Here is a 19,833-nt window from a genome sequence, read left to right as displayed (position 1 = left end):
GCCCCACCGCAACGCCTCGCTTGGACCGAACTTATCAACAACTTCCAATAAACAGACAAGTGGAATGAATTCACTTGTGGGCTCAAGAGATCGTGTTACGAACGGCAAAGTTTTGGGAGTTAATTATTTCCTAAAAAGTCTGGAATTATTAGGGTGGAATTATCAGAGTCCATCCTGAGTACCGTAACAGGTAACACACACGCGGAGGTAAGGGTATACATCAACAGGGACGCTATCTCCCTCCTGTGTATATGAACAAAGCATAACAGGTTGACTGCAACCTCCACCTCAACCGTCATCATCTGGCGGTTGTAATCATCCGCACGGTTGTGCATGGCATCCATACAGACCTGGTTGGTCTACTAGAACACGGAGGGTTGAATCAACTCCAGTATAACGAGATCTAATCCCGAATTTGAAAAAAAAGACTAATCAATATATTGTCCAGAAGATGTGACTTGTTGTGTATCTGATCCTCCTGTGTCTTGGCTGACTGTGTGTGTGTGTGTGTGTGTGTGTGTGCCGGGAGGTGTTCAGTGGACCGTGGTTGCCCCACAACAACACTACATCATCACACCCACATTTTACCCAGAAACGCCCCCTCCACTCCCAGGACAGTCCCTCCCCTCCCGAGACTGCCCCCCCCCCCCCACTCCGTTTTTGTCCATCTTTCGCTGGTTTCGTTTCGTTACTCCTTTCTCCAGAAGCTGATGATCTTTTCTCCTAGTTCGTTCGTTACTATATACATCTTTTTTTCACTGGATATAATTCGTCTTTCGTCTGTCATGCGTTTTTGTTCGTCCGTTCGATGGCGGGTCTTTTATTGGGTCATTGCTGAACCGACGCATTGTACGCTTCACACTTGGCGCTCCGACCTTGCGTTAGTTACTCACCAGTAATGGTTTCTTCCCTTCTGGTGGTACGCGAGAGCCGTCCACACGGTACATTGGTCTTAAAACTTCCCAATAAAGAAAAAAAGGGATAATATATCTACCACAAATTGCATTATGTTAAGTAATGCAGTTAGTGATTTATTTAAGGTGTTTTTAGACGTAAGGTGATGCACATCGTTTACGACACTGAAAAGAGCTAAGATCTGCATTTGATTACTATTATCATTATCATTTATCATTACTATTATTATCACTATTACCATTATTATTATCATTATTATTATCATTATTATTATTATTATTATTATTATAGAATATTGGTGTTGCCGTAAAGAGCATTCAAGGACTAAGTTATCTTAGTTTTAACTTTTCATTGTTATTGTATTAAACTAATCAAGAATTGCCATTTTATAGTTTTCACTCCATCTTATTCTGACAATACATCTTGAAGACATACATCAATAAGTTTTACGATGTTCTCCTCAGATAGCAGTGGGGCTAGAACTAGATCATGAGCTGTATACAGTGGTAAATATGGACAAAGGATATCACAAGATCTCTCATGTTTCATTTCCTTGAGCAAGGTCGCCGTTTTCCATAATCAATGCATGATGTCATCTTACTACAAGCAAACTATCTAATTCTTTAAGGATTCTTTCCCTTTTTTCAGCAATACGCTACCAACTGATAATTTCTCAGATGTATAAGTTTTTAGTTTTTCTAAGCAAATTTATTTACCTTATTCTATCGTGCTGGCTATTCCACATCTTCGAGTTTTTTTTGTTTACTATTTTCTTAGATACGAAGGATCTTTCTCTCTAACTATACCATCATTTTGGCTTACTTCTAGAATATGACTGTGTAGTATGGACTGGCACACATGCTCCGTCACTTCATGCCTGGAGATACTAAAAAGTGGTTCTCCCGGTTCGATACCACTATGGTCAAATCATCCTTGGAAACAGTCTTGGGGTTCGTGTCAAAATTGTGCTACCTAGTGATAAGGTCGTCTCATCTACCTCTGTTGCCCTCGTTGGGGGAATGGCGAACTAATCATACCGTTATCATCCTATAAATATCCACAAAATGGACTCGATATATTGTTAACACCTACGTCATTTTCCAGAGCAGAATTAACTTTCATTACCAGTAAGACACCACCTCCTACTCCGTTTTCTCTGTCACTGTTAAACAGAGCGCATCCTGGAATTACATGCTCGCCACGAAATCTCAAAGTTTCTAATATTGACCTGTGATTACAAGACACCACTTAACTTTAATCCTACAACAACATAATGTCCATGATTGCATCACTCCACCACGAGACACAAGACAGGTTTGCAGGGGGTGACCTGGCGCAGCAGCGAGGGGGGAGGGAGTGTAGCAAGGCCAGGTGTGGGGCTGGTACCATGGAGTGTAGAGGCGGGGGGGAAGAGTTGTAACGCCAGGGCGTAGCGATTGCGGGGGGGGGGGGGGGGGGGGATCACAAAAGATGGTTGTAACCCCAGCGTGTGTGGCGGTGGGGCGCAACGTGGAGGGTACTAAGACCGGGGTAAGACGGTGGAGGAGGAGGAGGAGGAGAAGGTGTTACCATGGAGGGTAGCCAGGCCAGAAACCAAGAAGACCGTCGCTCTTCACAAGAACGACTGTCAGGTTGGTCGTGTGTATACGTGTTGGGGGTGTATGCTCGAGGCTCCCTCCTCCCACCCAGTGTTGGGTCAGTGTGGCGTACCTACTCTGGCGCATGGTGTAAGATCTTGCCTCACAGTATAACATATCAGGGGCAGTACACCGCCACACAACGCAGCCCTGACCAACCTGAGCAGATCCTAGCACCTGCTGGAGGGGTAACAATGACACCTGTTAAAGGTTATTAGTCCTTCCCATACTGGCCTACTTCCCATTACCCACACACGTCACCTCCAACACCGAGATATCGCAACTACAGAAGAACAACAACGATACATCGGAACTACCGAAGAACGACACCAATGCATCGGAACTACCGAAGAACGACACCAGTGACGTAAGACATGGCCAACTAGTCCATACTTAAGGGAAGCAATACAAAAATATACGACAGGAAGCAGGACACATCAAATACCTGGAGAGCAACACGACTGTGGTACATATCTACTTCACACGGAGCCTGAGAATCATCTGTCGATGTGTATCAAAACAACAAAGAACCTCACCACACACACACACATACACACACACACACACACACACACACACACATACACACACACACACACACACACACAGTCCACCCAGGATACCTACCCCACCCTCTACACAAACCCCACATCATACATGTGTACACCATACATGTGCACACCAAGCATATGTACAACATAACTATTTGACACTTCTCAAACGCACCGTCCCCGGTCCAACAACCTGTGCCTCTTCCCAGCTTGACCAACGGGATCAGAAAATGAAAAAAATAGCAAGGCGGTGGTGTGGGGCAAGGGTCGCCATGGAGGGGTAGTAAGGCTGGGGTGTGGGGTAGGGGTCACCATGGAGGGGTAATACGGCTGGGGTGTTGGGGTAGGGGTCACTATGGAGGGGGTAGTAAGGTGGGGGTGTGGGGGCAGGATCACCATGGAGAGGTAATAAGGTCGGGGTGTTGGGGTAGGGGTCATTATGGAGGGGGTAGTAAGGCCGGGGTGTTGGGGTAAGGGTCACTATGGAAGGGGTAGTCAGGCCGGGGGTGTGGGGGTAGAGGGTCACCATGGAGATAGAGTAAGGCCAGGGTGTTGGGGTAGGGGTCACTATGGAGGGGGTAGTTAGGCCGGGGTGTTGGAGTAGGGGTCACTATGGAGGGGGTAGTTAGGCCGGGGTGTTGGGGTAGGGGGTCACTATGGAGGGGGTAATAAGGCGGGGGTGTTGGGGTAACCATGGAAGGTGGTGCTGCGGGTGGGTTGTGGCGTGACCAGAGCACGCAGGCAGCACATCAGGGGCCACTGGTCGATCAGCGGGGCTTGCGTGACCAACCTTCACTATACACACACACACACACACACACACACACACACACACACTCCCCTGGCTTTGTTCCCTCCCAGGGAGGAGGTGAACGAAGGTGGAGAGGGAGTCAGGAGGAGGAGCGAGGGAGTCAGCTGGGGATGAGTGGGTGCAGGACGATGGAGGGGTCGGGAGGGTAGTACTAAACAGTAGGGTGAATCATGTGGCAGAAGTGGTAGGATGTGGTGGTCAGGTGTTCCAGATAGCCGGGATAGGCACGTGGGAGGATGAGGGGGAGAGGGAGGGAAGAAACGATACGGGTGGGGGAGAAGAGGGGAGGAAAGATGCGGGTGGGAGGGAGGGGGGAGATGCGGGTGAAAGAGGGAAGGGAGGGAAAGATACGGGCGGGGAGGGGGTGAGGGAGGGAATATGCAGGTGGGAGAAGATCCAGTCCATTCCTTTATCCCCACGTGACCACCCATTTAAATGTGGATTCTAGTGGGTGGGGGAGAGGGGAGTAGCTGCTGGTGGGAGAGGGGAGGGGAGGGGAGGGGAAGAGCTGGTGGGAGGGGGAGCTAGCGTCTTAGCTGTGTCAGGGAGCATGAGGGGGTCATCATCACATGCGTCAGGGAGCATGAGGGATCATCACCACCTTGCGTCAGGGGTCATCATCACTTGCGTCAGGGAGCATGAGGGGGTCATCATCACCTTGCGTCAGGGGTCATCATCACTTGCGTCAGGGAGCATGAGGGGGTCATCATCACCTTGCGTCAGGGGTCATCATCACTTGCGTCAGGGAGCATGAGGGGTCATCATCACCTTGCGTCAGGGGTCATCATCACTTGCGTCAGGGAGCATGAGGGGGTCATCATCACCTTGCGTCAGGGGTCATCATCACTTGCGTCAGGGAGCATGAGGGGGTCATCATCACCTTGCGTTGCGTCAGGGGTCATCATCACTTGCGTCAGGGAGCATGAGGGGTCATCATCACCTTGCGTCAGGGAGCATGAGGGGTCATCATCACCTTGCGTCAGGGGTCATCATCACTTGCGTCAGGGAGCATGAGGGGGTCATCATCACCTTGCGTCAGGGGTCATCATCACTTGCGTCAGGGAGCATGAGGGGTCATCATCACCTTGCGTCAGGGAGCATGAGGGGTCATCATCACCTTGCGTCAGGGGTCATCATCACTTGCGTCATGGAGCATGAGGGGCATCATCTTGCGTCAGGGAGCATGAGGGGGTTATCATCACCTTGCGTCAGGGAGCATGAGGGGTCATCATCACCTTGCGTCAGGGAGCATGAGGGGGTCATCATCACCTTGCGTCAGGGAGCATGAGGGGGTCATCATCACCTTGCGTCAGGGAGCATGAGGGGTCATCATCACTTGCGTCAGGGAGCATGAGGGGGTCATCATCACCTTGCGTCAGGGAGCATGAGGGGGTCATCATCACCTTGCGTCAGGGAGCATGAGGGGTCATCATCACCTTGCGTCAGGGAGCATGAGGGGGTCATCATCACCTTGCGTCAGGGAGCATGAGGGGTCATCATCACCTTGCGTCAGGGAGCATGAGGGGTCATCATCACCTTGCGTCAGGGAGCATGAGGGGTCATCATCACCTTGCGTCAGGGGTCATCATCACCTTGCGTCAGGGAGCGTCTGCATCAGGTGGCATGATTGATTATTGATTATTGAGAATAATCTGCCGCTTTAACACCAAAGGTCATTAGCGGCGGATTTTTATCAACTTTTCTAAAATTCCAAAAGAGAAATAATAATTATATAAAAAACCTTTACCAAAAAAGTTAGATATCTAAAAATGTTAAGTAATATAATCCTTATCATTACAATCAAAATCCGTTTCAAATAAATCATATCTATAAAATATTGGTTTGCTGCAGGACATCCAATCAAAGCAAAAACGTCACAATCTCCCTTTACATTCTCCCTCACTTAAAGGGAGAGGTAGAAAATGTTCGTGTAATGGTCCAGGATTCCACACAAGTCTCCATCAGGTGGCAGGGAGAGCGTTCCTGTATCAGCCATCATGAGGGCGCTACTCTGTATGAGGGAGCAATTCTGTATCAGGGAGCATGAGGGCGCTACTCTGTATGAGGGAGCAATTCTGTATCAGGGAGCGTGAGGGAGCTACTCTGTATGAGGGAGCAATTCTGTATGAGGGAGCATGAGGGCGCTACTCTGTATGAGGGAGCAATTCTGTATCAGCAATCATGAGGGCGCTACTCTGTATGAGGGAGCGACTTTGTATGAGGGAGCAATTCTGTATCAGGGAGCGTGAGGGGGGGGCGACTCTGTGTTCAAGAAAGAACCACGGGTGAGCGTGTGCAATAAGCGGAACGGAACATTATCTTGCCGTGGTGGTGTAAGGCCTGTAGCTGGGCCCACGCCTCTTGCCTCCCTCCTACTCGGCTGTGGGCCCCTACCTCCCAGACTCTCTCGTGTGGTTCCAAGCACCCACCATCGCTCCTTGTTATTGTCCACCAGCATCCATCAGCATCCGTCTGTGGATGCCAGACAACTGCATTCCCTTTCGTTCGTCAGGGAGCTCCAACACTGGCTGTTGCTCCTCTCTGGGCTGCTAATATCAGCTAACACTTTCACTGTCTGTGAGGTCTGATGACCAACAGCAATCCTTTCCAGTTGCCTGTAAACCTCAAACACCCACCCATCTCTCTATGAGCCCTATCACCCAACAGCACACCCACCCGTCTCTCTGTGGGGCCTCTCTACCTACCGGTACTTACACCCATACTCCTGTGGGCCCCACCACCCACCATTTCCACTCATAGCAGAATTTTCTCACGTCTGCGGCAAAAATTGATGTGTGTGAGCCGCTGCAGCGAAAATATTTTCCTTTCAATTGTGTTTAAACTCTAAAACACACACACACACACACACACACACACACACACACACACACACACACAAACACATTCCCTCTCATCCCACTGTAAGCCTAAAATATCCTATCACTGTGGATCCCAAAACCTTCAAAAACTGCCCTTATCAATGTGTGGGTTCCATCATCCACCAGAACTTCCTCCCGTATGTCAACACATGGATTGCTTTACTGATAAGAGCAGATGTGAGCAACACACCAGTACGTTAGAATAGACAAGACTCATTCACTAAGTCCACAACTGACGTGATTAACGTCTCCGTAGTTTAGAAAAAAAAAAAAAAACTTAGGGCGATGCTCGTGAGGTTATTAATTTGCTTTCCTACTCTCTCCACATTAAGCTGGTTCTCCCTGACCTCTTCTTTCATCAACAGCCCCGAAAAGCCACAATGATGTGTAGCTGTTTGAATTCCTTTGCGCCTGTGGCTACTTAAACGCCATTCTGTCCGTCTGTGGACTCAAGCTACAGGCACTCTCTCCCATCTATCTCTGGGCTGCGGACACCAACCACTCCTACATGAATGCAGGCAGACTCCTAACCAGCCACTGCTCCCTCACATTTACCGAGAGACCCCTAACACCCAACAGCATTCACCTTCACCTGTGTGTATATCCCAACCACCACTCGTACCCAACCTGGTATCCGCCATCTGTTTGCGAGCCCCTGCATTTTCTTTTACTCGCATGTAGGCACCTACCACTCACCACAGCTCCCGCCCATAAGGTAAGGGCCTTTCAGAACATACCAGCCTTCCCAGAAAGTTGTATCTAAACCACAACACCGGCCACAACTTTCTCTTATTCCCCAGCATTCTCTGCCATCTGTATGCAGGCCCCTAAAACCTGCCACCACTTTCTCCCGCCTATCTACCCTTCCCTGCCGATACACCACCATTCCCTGCCATCTTTCTGAAGGCTTCCATCACCCATCACCGCTCCCTCTTCTCTCTATGAAACCTCCTCTCACCGTTACACATTCGTTTTTGCTATGGCCCTTGAGTATAGTACGAAAATATCATGACTTGCCTGAATTGTCTCCTGCCGCTAAAGATTACGTCTGTGTATCTGTGGAAGGAGAGTGTGACATGAACACTGCTTGCTAAATTATGCTCTCTATGAAGCAGAGACGACACAGAATCTTCAAATCATGAGAATATTTTGAAATCATGAGAATATTTTGAAATCAAGGCTGTCCAACTTTTGTTATGGTGTGAGGTGTATACCACATCGCAAACGGTAACTGAGTACTTTAATTCTGGGCAGACAGAACAGGTTTTGCCTGACGGTTGAACTCAGGTGATCAACCGAGCAAGTGGTAGTTTATCCGTATAACTATAGACGAGGAAATGAACCATGGCATCGCAGGAGTGACCTTTAATTGCCTGACGTCATGTCGCTAACGTGAAGTCTTTCCAGTACATACACATGCCGCCCACGTCAGCCACCTTCTTTCTTCGTGGGTTGCTGCTCATGCGTGAGGCAGCCCAGCAGCTGTGATTCTGGATCTGAACGTTGATCCTGCTCTGAATGAGCCCGGCGAGAAGGGCGCGGGCATGGGTGGTGTGGAGTCGGGCCAACAGTAATTATCTGGTGTGACAGAAATGACTCTTGTACCTGAAGGAACTGCGCCTTTGTATCGCCAACACTGAAGCTACCGGAAAGTATTACGTATTTTGTGTACGGTTCTTGACACTTGATATTTCGACAGTTAAATTAGAAAAGCTTAAATTTTGGTGGCCATACGCCAGAATCCTCTATTGCCACACTGATATTCACTGCCATGTTTTCCGAAAATCCGTTTTACATATTTCTACTTCAATTGTAGTTTCCGAGAGCTTGGTCTACTGGTGGTTAGTGACTGGTGGTACACCTGGTAGAGGTAGTGGAGCGGTACACGCAGTAAGAGGCACCTAACAACATCCTGTACATCCCAGAGCTGCAGGAGCGTCCTTGCCACCTGGTCCACCTGCCCGTGGGGCCCGACCCGCCCTGGGACATTCCTCGGGTACCATGTAATTAAAGTAAACAAAGGACGCCTTCCACATTCCTCGTGGGCCATTAAAATCAAATGTCAGCATCTCGGAAAAAATCTAAGAGTTAAATGTAATTGTCTTTCGTGTGGACAAGAAAGTTTTACAGTGAAAGATTGTGAATGCAAGAGCTTGGTCGCTGAACGAGAGGTGTGCAAGAAACAAAAGACAGAGACATAAACTGAAAGGTAAGATTTGAAATCAATAAGTTTTGTTCTTCACTACATCTTTATATTCAAACCTCCTCTCTTGGAGTCTAAAAACAATGTGTTCGATATTCTTAATGTTTTATAACGTTCTTAACACTAATGACATCATAACAAATCATGAAGCTCAATGAACTATCAGTTATTCTCTGCCAAACCTCACACAACCAGCTGGACAAAAACCTTCCATCACTCATCAACAGTCCCTCATGTTCCCCTACATCAACTCACAGTCGCAGAACCAAGTGACCCCAAAAACTTTCTATCATATCTTTGCACCATCTCACCTTCCTTACGTCAACCATCGCAACTGTTCGACAAATATCCCTCCATCGATGACAACACTTTCACCTCCCCCGTCAACCACCACAGCTGCCACACCAACAGAACGATAGGCAGCACAAGAGTCGACCCCGGAAATGCCATGTCTTATTTCTATTACTGTATGTAGATCAGCGGACGACCCCCCCAGTGGTACCCATGCCCGACCGAATTGTACCCCTTACCACAACACTGGGTCGACTACGAGCCGTACCATTGGCTGGCCAGACTGTGCCCCTCGCCACAACGCGGGGTCGACCCTGAGTGGCTACCCCTGGCCGGCCACAACACCAATCGGCCCTCTGCCTTGTGCTCTGGTTTGCCTCTTTGAACAGAGTCCAGAAAATAAAATCTGAATATCTTCCGTGGGAGTCCTGCATCCTTTGAAAATTGTGTGAGAAAACTTCGACAGTCCTGAAACACAGATGAGAAAGACAGGTAGGGTAGGGAGACGTTAGATCTACACAAGTAGACTATACAAGAGGATTCAGACAGTAACTTAATAGGCAGATGAGTGAGATGAGCACAAACAGGTTGAATTACGAAAACATGAAAAAAGTTTTACATGGAATTTAAATAGAGAGATGCGAGGAGGGGTGAGGACAAGCATAGTGGGGTGAGAGGGAGGGAGTTAGGGCGGATGTGGTCCATCACGAGGTCATTATCTCATAAGCTAGCAGGTGATGGATGGAGGACCCCAGGTGACCTGCACCGCCCCAGCTGGGCCAGGCCTCATCAGGTGCCCACTCAGCCCCAGTGTACACAACCACCTGCTCTGGAATGTGTTAGGTAATGTGCTGTGTCCTGGTATGTTGTGTCCTAGTCTTGGTCTGCCTGTGGCCTCGGGCCGTGTTCTCTCAAGTGTCCTAGATGTGTGGTAAGTGTCCAGATGTGGTAAGTGTCCTGGTGTGGTACGTGACTTGGTGTGGTAAGTGTCCTGGTGTGGTTGTGTGGTGGGATGTAAGGCTGGGGAACAGCTGGGCGGGACACCTGACTGTGTTTACATTTAGTCTTCAGATTCCTCATACTCGCATCTCTTGCCCACACTGCCCCCTGCGTGTCATGTGATGCTACTTGCTTCCTCCCCTGCGTGTGTGATGGTGTCACATGTTTCCCCTGGCTGTGTGATGGTGTCACATGCTTCCCCTGGTTGTGTGACGGTATCACATGTTTCCCCTGGTTGTGTGGTGTCACATGCTTTCCCTGGCTGTGTGATGGTGTCACATGTTTCCCCTAGCTGTGATGGTGTCATATGCTCCACCTGGTTGTGTGATGGTGTCACATGTTTCCCCTAGCTGTGATGGTGTCACATGCTTTCCCTGGTTGTGTGATGGTGTCACATGCTCCCCCTAGTTGTGTGATGGTGTCACATGCTTTCCCTGGCTGTGTGATGGTGTCACATGCTTTCCCTAGCTGTGTGATGGTGTCACATGCTTTCCCTAGCTGTGTGATGGTGTCACATGCTCCCCAAGGCTGTGTGGTGTTGTCACATGCTCCACCTGGTTGTGTGATGGTGTCACAGGCTTCCCCTGGCTATGATGGTGTCACAGACACCTAATGTGTGTGAGATGGTGTCACATGCTCCCCACGGCTGTGTGGTGTTGTATGCTCTCCCTGGGTGTTTGATGATGTCAATTGCTCCCCTTGGGTAGATGATGGTGTCACATGCTCCCCCTGGGTAGGTGATGGTGTCACTTGACCCCTGGATGGGTGATAGTGTTATTTTCCCCCTGGCTAGGTGATGGTGCCACTTGTCCCTCCTAGTTGGGAGATGATGCCACTTGCTCCCCCCCCCGGGTGGATGATAGCGTCTATTGCCCTCCCATGATCGAGTGGTGATGCCAATTGTTCCCCTGGGTGGATAATGGTGTCATCTGCTACCCCTTTGATGGGTGATAGTGCCATTTACCTACCTCTGTGGCACATGCCAGGGATGGTACATACCAGTACTGCACCATCACAGGCAATACCTAGGGTTAAGACAGTTAGTAGTGTTGTGTGGTACCTGTTCTTTCGTTAGCTTCCATATACCATTTGGGTTTATCAAAACATCAGGATCTAAAGGTAAGAACGTTGATTTTAAGCTACTGAAACCCAAGAAGAATAATTCAATCCCATGAACAGTCGTCTCTGTACACTTCTGAATATAAATGATACCAGTCATGATAATAACTTCTCGACCATCAAGACAGAGTACATAAAACAATATGGCACACATACAATAATTTAGCCTGGCCGTTTGAGCCAATGGACCCATAACGACTTTTGGATCTTTATGCGTTTTTTGTTTACATGTGTGTGTGGTATGAAGTATAGCTCTGTGTGCACGCTCTGTTTTATAACTCATCAAGCGTATCCTTGAAGTAGAAAAAAAATCTACAAAGCAAAGGTTACAGTATCATTTCGTAACTTTAACAAAGTATTCTTTAACGCAACTTCCACAAATCTTACTACAAATTAATTAATAACCTGATCTAAACTATGACGATGATATACTGTTATTTTAGCGTTAAATGCTGAACAGTGTTTTTACAATCTAAAACTGACCCTAGATTAACCTAATCTAACCTAACCTATCCCTAACCTAAATTAATCCTTTCTAACCTAACCCAAACTAACTGAGTCTAACCAGAATAATCAAGTTTCGGTATAGTAACGTTAACTATCTATCATCACTCCATTCCCACTTCAGTGGGGTAGATCAAGTACACACAGACTCCACCTCATCAAACCCCAACCCCTTCTTTATCCCTTGCATCCTCAACCCATGCCCACAATGTTAACGGGAAACATAAATTTCAACAAATCTGAAAGCACAATCTACTTTTCACTCTACTAAGCTGCATTCTTGCGACAGACATTACAGTTGGAGAAGTTACACCCAGAGCAGTAAATACGTGTACACGAGTTTCCCTACATCTAAAGGTCTTTCCTTCACACTTCGGAATATAAACTTTCCAAACGAAACCTACCTTGAGACATTTATGACTCAACGCTAAACGCTGCATGACCTAATAAACAGCCTTATGAACACCAAGGGTTGTGCGATCACGTAAACAACCTCGCTAACGTTAAAGCTTGCAAAGCCATGTTAAACAGCCTCCCAAAGCTAAAGGATGCAACAACAAATAAACTGCTTCGCCAACGACCCTAAGGTTGCACAACTGCATACACAGCTTAGAGAGTGCAGGAGCTCGTATCAGGAAAGAGAACTCCAGCCCAAGTATCTAACCACAAAGGCTACATCGTGGAAGTAAAAGAGGTCGGCCTTGGCCAACCGTACCTGGCCCGGGGGACGACATAGCGGCAGCAACAACAGCACCACTGACAGCCACAGTAACAACAGCACCACCGACAGCCACAGTAACAACAGCACCACCGACAGCCACAGCAACAACAGCAGTAGTACCAGCACCCACAGCCACAGCAACAACAGCAGTAGTACCAGCACCCACAGCCACAGCAACAACAGCACCACCGACAGCCACAGTAACAACAGCACCACCGACAGCCACAGCAACAACAGCACCACCGACAGCCACAGTAACAACAGCACCACCGACAGCCACAGCAACAACAGCACCACCGACAGCCACAGCAACAACAGCACCACCGACAGCCACAGTAACAACTGCACCACCGACAGCCACAGCAACAACAGCAGTAGTACCAGCACCCACAGCCACAGCAACAACAGCAGTAGTACCAGCACCCACAGCCACAGCAACAACAGCAGTAGTACCAGCACCCACAGCCACAGCAACAACAGCAGTAGTACCAGCACCCACAGCCACAGCAACAACAGCAGTAGTACCAGCACCCACAGCCACAGCAGCAACGACATACACAGCTATAACAGCAAAAACACCGGAACAAAATGCACCAAAAACTCTACCAAAATGCACAATAAAAGTAACAAGAATAATGTCAACAATAGGTGTAACAACGGATCAGGATCATCAGCAACACACGCATCGTCAGTAATATCAACCACAAAATTACGACACCAACAATATCAGCGATAGCCTTATCAACATTAAGGGAACAGGGCAAGAGCAAGATGAAGAACAACCGTAGCCATAGTAGCAGCTACAGAGTACCAGCAACAGCAGAAACATTAGCAATATACGATGCAGTATCACAAATGAAACGGTAGTAATAACGATGACAGTAACAACTTCGAAAAAAAGAGCAACAGAAAAAATTACAGCAACAATAACAAAAATAAATTGCATAGAACATGAAGACAAAATTCAGGCACCAACATCATGAGCGGCAGTAACACTAGCAACAAGAACAGTAGAAGTAACGATATGAACAGGACTACGAACTACAATACAACTGCAGTTAGCAAAACACCTAAGTATCAGTAACGACAACATAGATAAAAACAGCAACAGCAAACATAAGAAAAATGCGATTTCCTAAGAACTATCAAACGGTTCTAGTAAGAAAGGGGAGTTGCTCTAATAATCAATGGTATAATAAAGTACATAATGAAGGAGGCATCATGCGTATCTGATGGGGTAATGATGGGACTGGAAGCGCAGCAGCAAGACGTCACGTTCTGCCTGGGGTGCACGGCCTCCCGCACTCCCAGACATCCAGTCTACGTAGGCTACACATTCTCTTACCAAAATCACCATAGAGTTGACTAAAATACTATGAAATAAACAGAACAAATGTGTTCTTTTTTTGTAGAGAAACTGAAAAGCAAGAGATGAATTTTGTTACGAAGCGCTTGGCATGATCGGCGGCCGTTTTGTTTACTACCGTCCGAAGGTCGCCTCTGATGACTAGTGAGCCGACGCCGCGGACCCGCTTCCCCTTGACCTTAACACGCAACCTTGCAATTCTCATTTTCTACTTTCCTTCTTTCGTCATTATGTAATATGTTTCACATTTTTCGCAGAATCAACCGTCAAGTCTACTAATGTCTGATGGATATATGCCACAGGTTTATAGAATGAGGTGTCATTAACATCGGATCCACTTCCATTATGTGTGATCGATTCTATCCTTATATTTGTACGATGGTTGTTTCCTCCGCACGCGCGCTCTCCTGACCTGACACACAAACCATAATCATGTGGTTAGCGCATAAACCTGGGCAATAGAAAGTAGGGTACGACCATCTCCCAGCACACGAACCTGAGCGACACAGTGAATGTACGGTGCGATCATCTTCCAGCACGTGAACCAGGACAACAAAATGCACGGGTCGACCATCTCCCAGCTCATGAACGAGGACAACAAATGTACGGGTCGACCATCTCCCAGGAAATGAACCAGGACAATAGGACGTTCGGTACGACCACCTCCCAGCACATGAACAACCGAATGGATGGTACGAGTACCATCTCCCAGCACATGAACCTGGACGACCATACACACCTCACGCCTTAGAAACACACAGATACACACGCTTCAGACACTGTATCCTCGCCTCATCACGGGAATGGAAGAGAACAATGAGCTCCAACTTCCTGTCTGTGATGTCACGACCTAACTGAAACATCCACCACTCCAAGACCACAGGACCCCCACCGGCCAGAGCACGAGTCCTGCCACCAGCAACATACACACACACCACAGGACGCCACCGCCCCGGAGCGAGAGTCTTCCCTAAATACTGGAAGGCCTGGCTGAATACGGCGCCGGCGGCTACCGCCCAGGGTTCCGACACCCGTAGGATCAACTTTTTCCCCCTCCTGGGTTGAGCCGCCGCCGCCTCCTCGACCAGAGCAGCGGCAGCAAAAACTGGGTGATGGTGATGGCCTTGGAGTGTCCGGGTACCCGCTCCTCCGTACTTAGGCAGCCGCGAGGCCCCAACCACACGTGTGCCGTGTTGTGACCACAAGACACGTTTCCTGCTTCTAGGGAATGTTTACTCGAGCCATCAATCTATGGCAATCAATAATCTTTCCTCGAGACACTGGACACTGACAGACACGTAAGACCTTACGAATCAGAGTCTAATAAAAGAGGCATTTGGAAACCAAAGGTAAGTTTTTAAAGACATGTGGTAATGTCATTCGGGGTCTGTGGAAAGGCACAACTTGGTACTTCAACTTTATTACCCCATTCCCCCTTACCCCCCCAAAAAAAAAATAAATCAATGAAGAGGATGAAATAATAAGGATAGTTAAGAGAATGGCTACCGCTATTCATGATGCGGTAAGAATTCGAATTCGGTCAGTGTGAAATTTAATTTGGAGAGACGTGTATGTCTGAGTAGCGGGATACGCTGTAATCAGCAGCTACTACTGCAGGACATGACTAGAGAATCAAGCAAGATGCTCCCCATCCATACACCATGACCTTCTTGGCCGGACCTACGTCTCTCCGGACTGTTTAGTCCAACTTCTTGCCTTCCGCGGACCTTCGCGGGGGTCCGTGCATTAAAGTCTACCGAATTCAGAAGGTAGGTTCTGTAGAAGACGTAGTACAGAGCTCTCCTGTTACATGACAAGAAGCAGCGTCTAAAGATGTCACAATATATCCGCGATGTCACACATGTGACGCTACGTGAGCGCATGAGTCTTCGCCTCACTGCATATCGGGTTCAGAATTACTTTGAAATTACTTGTGGTATCACATGAGGAGTCAGTAGAGCCTTCAGGTGTTCCCAGGCTCCACCCACCACTTGTCGCTGCTCCGTTGACTTATGTAAGGTCTTGCCTCGCGTGTACTACACTCCATAAACAGTTACCTTTATTCCAAACGGGAGAAAAACTCGTTTCCCTCACCTTCCTCTGTGTTGTCTCGAGGGCAGGACGGACGAGGAAGGTGTTTACTTGTGATCAGCTGATCACAACCCTACTGGCCAGCTCACCTCTACCCCACTGCGACAGCTGCTCGCAAAACCTCACTTTAGAAAGTAGATCAAAAGCGGCTGGTCATTTTAGACGCATGACTTCCACTCGTACAACAACCATTTCACTCTCTCTCTCTACCATGGATGCTGCTTATGGACTAACAGTGTCTTTTTTACCAAGGATGATGCTTAATGGAATAAGACTTGCCTCCCTCACACGACACATGGCGTCAGGGAACACACACACACCAGACCATCTAAAGCTCTTAAAGGAACCTAAAGAAAACTCACAACAAAGACGAACCTAAAACTCATAATCCTTACCGACACTGATACAAGATTTATTACTTTTATTCCCACTTAACTGATTATCACCATGAACATTTTGGCTCATATATCTTAATTAAACTCATTAGGGGCGACTCGTATATCGTTTCCAGCCCCTGGAGCACGACGGCACGACCCATGAGCACGACGGTGGGAACCAGCCTTGGCTAACGACCTGACCCTTTCAGAGACAGATCAAAAAACCCAGGTCATCATCACCCAAGGGTCATACAGTTGTGTTCAAAGAGATTCAAAATCCTCCAAACACGGCTACTTCCTCACATCCAGCCAGTTCAGAGGTTGAGGGCCAGCGAGTGTCCCACGAGACAACGCTAACGACGCCTGGTCGTGCGTGAGCGGTGCCGTGTGGCTCGGCACTGCCTGGCAATGAACACCCTCACGTACAGTGCTTCACTGTAATAACTTACACCATTACAGTGCCAGTGTTATGATCTTACCATCATACTACACTACACCTTCAGTGGATCCATGTGGTTCATCTGATACCCGGGGTGTGGGTAGACACCTGATGTGGTGGGTGTTGGGAGACACACCTGATATGGTGGGTGTAGGTCGACACACCTGATATGGTGGGTGTAGGTAGACACATCTGATATGGTGGGTGTAGGTACACACACCTGATATGGTGGGTGTAGGTCGACACACCTGATATGGTGGGTGTAGGTAGACACACCTGATATGGTGGGTGTAGGTAGACACATCTGATATGCCTGGTGTAGGTAGACACATCTGATACGCCGGGTGTAGGTAGTAGACACCTGATATGGTGGGTGTAGGTGGATACATGCTGTCATGGGTGTTAACAGATACCTGATATTCAGGGTGCAAACTGACATTTGCTATCCAGGGTGTAAACAGACACCAGATATCCACGGTATAGACAGGCACCTGATATCAAGGGTGTAGACAGGCACCTGATATCAAGGGTGTAGACAGGCACCTGATATCCAGGTTTTAAACACCCAATATCCAAGGTGTGTGTGTGTGTGTGTGTAGGAGTGTGTCACGTGTCACACGGGCTGAGGCAAGTGGTCCGAGTTTTCAAGAAGTTAATGAATGTGGAGGTACACACAATGGTCGAGGCACGAGACCTGCCAATAATAGCGTTCAACCACACAAGACAACAGTGCAAATACTTTAATGTTTCTGGTACACAAAAGTTCTCAAAAATGTCTTATTTCTAACAAAGCAAAACCAATGTCGTGTTTATTCTGTATGAGAGATTTTGTGTAACACACTCAAATATTTTGGGACTTTAGAAAATGACTTGTCCGACACACACACACACACACACACACACACACACTCCAGTGTTGCACTAAGTCTACCAATAGTGTCCTCATGGGTGGTATTTCTTTCCACTCAAAGGCCAAATCATCATACCCAAGGGTCGTACCGTCGTGGTTAAGGGTCGTACTGTCGTGTAACAAGGGCCGTAGCGTCGTATGCAATTGTATTAACGTCATGAAGGGTCGTACCGTCGTGGTTAAGGGTCGCACTGTCGTGTAACAAGGGTCGTAACGTCGTGTGCAATTGTATCAACGTCATGAAGGGTCGTACTGTCGTGTAACTACGGTTGTACCAGACATTGTCAAGGGTCGTAATTATGTACAAGAGCTGTAACGTCGCGGTCAACGGTCGTAATGTCCTAAAACAAGGGTTGTACCGTCGTATCAAGGGTCGCACTGTCGTGTGCAAGAGTTGCACGGTCGTGCTCAGAGGTCAAACAGCAATGCGCAGTATGTTCCCTCTCCGCCTGGGTACAAGCCACTAACACCTCCCACACTATGCCTCACCAACACATGTCGTCACCCTCACCCACCTAACAAATGCTGTGTGAATCAATAGTTTATTCTCGTCAAAAGTAGATTGCTTTACGATTGTGTTATTTTCAATACAGAATGGTTATGTTCAGGATTATCCTCCGTCCGCTCATGGTAGAAGGAACTGGTAGAGGAGACGAAGGTGTAGTGGGCATGAAAGTGAAATGAAGATGCGAGTGAAGTGAAGATAAAGATGTGGTGGAGATAAGGGTGTCGTGAAAAGGGTGAAGTGAAGATGAGGGTGTAATGAACACGGCTTCTGAAGGGTAAGATTCATGTCACTGGCCACCTGCGTCAAGGGTTTAGTGAGTAAGGATGTTGCAGAGTTCAACGTGTGATGAAGATAGGGATGTACTGATGATAGCCGCTGACCTGAACTGTAAGATTCAGGTCAAAGGTCATTTGTGTCGAGGACGTCGTGAAGTTAGCCTTTAACTTGACCATTATGGGTTAGGTCGAGGATATAATGAAGGTGAGTGTAATGAAGATGGTGTGTGTGTGTGTGTGTGTGTGTGTGTGTGTGTGTGTGTGTGTGTCCTGACCCCAAAGGTTCAATCAATGAGGAATGGCGAGGTGAAGACGTATCACACTGGGATGGCCTTTAACATGACCGACAAAATGATCCAAGCAAGGTGGTTCAAGGCCAGCCGAAGAAGCCAGTAATAATATAACAACAATAAAACTAGTAGCCCCAGCGCCGGAGGGAGAGGCATCTGCCTAAAGCCACCAGGTGAGTGCTGTGTTCAGGGGCCGTGGCCAAGGAGCTCACAACACGAGACCCGACACTGCTCAAACTTGTTTACATGGCGAGACCAGACACAGCTGAACCTTCGTTTACGTGTGACAACTGAAACTTTATTTACAAGTCGAAACACTGTTGAAGGTGTACCATCCAGAGATCCCTCGGGACAAGTCTGGCAACAGCTTCCTTCGCCAGTGTGCTGGTGTCTCGCTATAGTTGCAAAAAAAACACTTTTTTTTTCTCTGAAGTTTACACTAGTCATAGGTGCAGCAAGTCATCATGGAATCCTATGAATTTCGACATCAAAAATATAGAATGAACATGTCTCAAAAGCTTATATAAACTGATAATGAATGGATGATAAATGATTAAAAGATATACAAAAACAAGTAGACACTGGGTGCAGCTGGCCTGAGGGTGTGTAGGGTGAGGTTCAAGCAGGGTGACAGGCAGGGTGAAGAGGGTGACGGTTGAGACTTGAGAACGGAAGGGAGAGCAAGATTGTAGATAGGGAGAGCAAGGTTGTAGATAGGGTGAAGCTACAAGAAGAGTACAGCAAAGGTGACAGCTTTATCAATGCGTGAGTCTAGGTAGGGTGAGGTGTAGTATGAATGAGAGTGAAAGTAGGGTGATAGTGCAGGTTCGCAGACGATGTTCATTTGGACAACTGTGTACGATGCGTCTGGAGGCAGACAGGGCGAGGCAGTGAAAATGGCGTAAGAACACAGCAGGCACAGTGTAGTTACCAACAGCGATACTAGT

At 47.9% G+C, this 19,833-nt stretch overlaps 1 protein-coding gene across 7 annotated transcripts in view; it reads right to left on the bottom strand.

The window, feature by feature from the left end:
- The window catches only part of LOC139749641 (uncharacterized), a 163,617-nt gene that overhangs the window by 85,521 nt on the left and 58,263 nt on the right, over positions 1 to 19,833 (bottom strand). For 2 of the 7 annotated variants that reach the window (XM_071663842.1, XM_071663818.1), the window contains exon 5: positions 7,811 to 7,849. The exons of the other annotated variants lie outside the window; for them this stretch is intronic. The gene's annotated coding sequence lies outside the window, so the exon portion shown is untranslated. The remainder of the gene's footprint in view (positions 1 to 7,810; positions 7,850 to 19,833) is intronic. 7 annotated transcript variants of the gene reach the window in all.

This window comes from Panulirus ornatus, chromosome 1 (assembly GCF_036320965.1).
Source record: "Panulirus ornatus isolate Po-2019 chromosome 1, ASM3632096v1, whole genome shotgun sequence".
NCBI lineage: Eukaryota > Metazoa > Arthropoda > Malacostraca > Decapoda > Palinuridae > Panulirus > Panulirus ornatus.
The sequence above is the reverse complement of the archived record's forward strand: the minus strand, read 5'-3'. Positions and strand labels throughout refer to the sequence as shown.